At 39.3% G+C, this 3,514-nt stretch overlaps 1 pseudogene; it reads right to left on the bottom strand.

The window, feature by feature from the left end:
- Window positions 1-2,044: 2,044 nt before the first annotated feature.
- LOC116849322 lies at window positions 2,045-2,818 on the bottom strand (annotated as a pseudogene).
- Between the last annotated feature and the right edge of the window lie 696 nt (window positions 2,819-3,514).

The following is a 3,514-nucleotide window of genomic DNA, read 5'->3' as shown; positions in this document are numbered from 1 at the left end:
AATTTGTACCATCGAGAAAAGTATGCAAATATTTCTGTTTACTCCTTAAAACAACCTCACATTTAACCAACCTCAAAAATAAAATTTCTCTTTTTCGATTATTCGAATGAAATCGATAGAATCAAATTATATTTATTGTGTCTTTTATTACTCATTGTGTACTATTTTGTACCATAAAAAATAATTTTATACCTCGTACTATTTAAAAAAATATTGTGGTCCTACTAACTTAATATAAAAAGAACAAAATAAAAACTGGTAAAAAACGGCAAGAAATGATAGATTTTATTGTTTTTGAATTTGTACTAATTTGTACCATCAAGAAAAAGTGAAAAAATCGTGATCCTGCTATTTTTATATTAGGTTTAGGTAAGGAAGGGGTTGTTTAAAGGGGAAAATATAACATTTTCGATTTATTTCAAATGGTACAAATTAGTACAAATTCAGTACTAATTGTGTGTACCATGGTTTATTTATTTTTTTAATTTTTTTTGGTCCTGCTAGCTTGATATCAAGTTAGCAGCGCCACCATTTTTTTTAAAACAGCACGTGTTACAAATTTTTTTGTGGTACAAAATAGTACAAAATGCGTACTAAAAAATGCGATAGGTCCCATTCAATTCTGCTCATTTGGTCCTGCTAGCTTGAGAGAGGTGGATCCAGGTTTAGTTCCACATTTTATATGGTTTCCTGTTCTTTTGTTGGCAGGTTGACTCTTGCTGCGTTGTGTGAGATGCCGATAACCTCTGTGAGTAAAAATTCTGCTGCTGCGTTTTCTGCATTTTCTGCATTGAATCATCTGCTGCGTAGACAAACTCTGGTGTCTAGTACGATGGCTGCTCCGTAAGTTTTGCGACTAGGAAAAACTTAAGGAAAACACGGTAATTTGTCATTGAAAATGGCTTTATTGTTTTTCAAAGTATTCTCCATGATGATCAATACACTTCTGCATTCGCTCAAACCATTTATTATAGCATCCATGCCACTCCGAAAGTGGTATCTCCAAAACATGTGTTTTAAACGCATCAATCGCTTCTTCTGGCGTCGAAAATCGTTAACCACGCAGTTTATTCTTGATGTTCGGGAACAAAAAGAAGTCATTGGGTGCCAAATCAGGACTGTACGGTGGATGACCCATTAATTCAATGTTTTCACTGGTCAAATAGGCGGTTGTTTGAGCCGATGTATGAGAGCTCGCATTGGCATGGTAAAGAATGATTCGTCGTCTTGAGTTGTTTTTCCTTATTTGGCCGAAGACTTCTGGCAAACAAATGGTTGTGTACCACTCAGAATTGATCGTTCTACGTTTCTCTAAGCGTATTGTTGCCACAGGACCAGTTTTTCCGAAAAAATAAGCGACCATTTGTTTCGAAGTGATTCAAGCGCACACAACTTTTGTTGGGTTAGGTTCACTTTGAAAGACCCATACAGTCGACTGCTGTTTAGTTTCCGGCTCATATGCATAGATTCATGACTCGTCACCGGTGTAGAGGTTATATACGGCATTTGACGCACCTCGATCGAATTTCTTCAGCATTTTTTTGCACCAATTTACACGATCCTTTTTTTGAGCAATTGTGAAATTATCGGGATCCAACGTGAACAAATTTTTTTTACAGCCAAATGTTCATGCAATATCGTTTGCATGCAATTCATACCAACACCCAGGGATGCTTGAATCTCACGGTATGTCACATGTCGATCTTGCATTATCAATTCAAGCACAGCATCGATGTTTTCTGGCACAGCAGCTGATTTTGAACGACCTTCGCAAGGTTCGTCGGTGAGCGAACTACGACCACGATTGAATTCATTAAACCCGCGACATATAGTGGTCTTGTATAGTGCTTCATTTCCAAAAGTGGAAGCAAGTTGATCGATGCACTCTTGTCTCGATAATTCACGTCAAAAGTCGTAAAAAATCATCGCACGAAAGTGTCCTTGTGTTAATTCCATTTTTTCGCTGAGATACAATTTTCAAGTCACTATAAACAATACAAGTAGCCTCTGTACGACAAAACGTTTTGAGTAAAAAAATCTTCCAAACTGTCAAACTTTTGATGGTAAGGTTAGATTTTACCTAGCAACGCCAGTGTTGCCAAGTCGCAAAACTTACGGAGCAGCCCTCATACTCTGTTTGGTTACTGCGTGAACCTTAGTTTCGATAGCTAGAGTTTTAAGTTGCTGTTGTGTCAATTCGGACGCTTTACAAATCTTCATACATTTCTTCAAATCAAGATCGTCTTTTCTTTAAATTAACAGTCTATTCTTTAAATTTGTATCCAGAAGACTACTAATAATTCTACCCTTTATTGAACCATCGCATAATGTACCAAACCCACAGGTCTCTTCTATGCTCAGTTTCTTCAAGTCAGTGAGGAATAAATTAAATAATTCACCCAATTGCTGTGAGCGTGTAAAAAATATGTGTCTATCTACACTTTCATTTACTTTAGGTATACTATAGTGTTCAAACGCTTCAATCACTTTAGTTAACTTTTTATTATCCGTCTTGAACCAAACGTGTTAAATTTTCCTAATACTTCTTCGCCGATCACAGGAACAAACACTGTAACCTGTCGTATTTCTACTGTCTAAATCAGCTACAACCAAATAGAGATCGAATTTCTGTTTCCATCGTTTCCAATTGTCCGCTATATTGCCCTCGAACAATAAAACTGGGGGACAATGTAAAGCTCCTTCCATATTGTATGTAGAGAGTTCGTTGTTAGCATCTTCAGGTGATATCAATGTGCGAATCAAGTAATTAAAATTTTCAAGTAAAAGCAAACGCTGTGATATATATATATATATATATATATATATATATATATATATATTGCGACGACTTTTCTTATTATTTAAGCGGACAGTTACTTGTCCACCGCGTCGGCAAATCTCCGCGATTCCCAAATCTCGACTCGAAATCGCGAACGCGAAGTTGGACGCCAGGTGCGGTAAGGCAGCACCTCCTCACCAAATGTGTGTCACCAAAATAAGACGCGAGAATCTTTTATCGATAGATCGGGAACTTCACAGGACCGGTAGCTCTCTTTTAATTTGAGTCGGAGATGGGAGTAGATATGGTGTGGGGGTTGGTCTCAGTCGGGAGTCGAAATAAGTCAAGACGTGTTGATTCGATTCTCCTTTATTATCCGGGACACGTTCGTCCCGATAGCTCCCACGTCTCTGAAATTTTTGAGCGCGATAACAGTGGATTTTGGCGCGGCCGGCACGGTTCTCGTGAGACGGTATTCGACAACCACTCCTCGGGCAAGAGGGTACGACAACGATACGAGACACCACGACGCTATAAATCGAGACGAATGGTCAGTCTTATAAAATGTCGGCGCTCCCTTGTCCGCTATGATCCGGGTGCTGTGTCCGCGGTGACCCTCGTCGGTGGTAGTCCCTGTCGGCGGCAGCGCAGATCTTCTGCTCATTCCTGCCTTCGCTTGGCCTTCGTCGGTCGTTCCTCGGCACTCGGGCTCGACACTCCAACTTCACAAAGCGG

This window comes from Odontomachus brunneus, unplaced genomic scaffold, assembly GCF_010583005.1.
Source record: "Odontomachus brunneus isolate Ranch 3 - 2012 unplaced genomic scaffold, Obru_v1 Obru_scaffold_111, whole genome shotgun sequence".
NCBI lineage: Eukaryota > Metazoa > Arthropoda > Insecta > Hymenoptera > Formicidae > Odontomachus > Odontomachus brunneus.
Note: the sequence above shows the minus strand (reverse complement) of the source record. Positions and strands in the feature narration are given on the sequence as shown.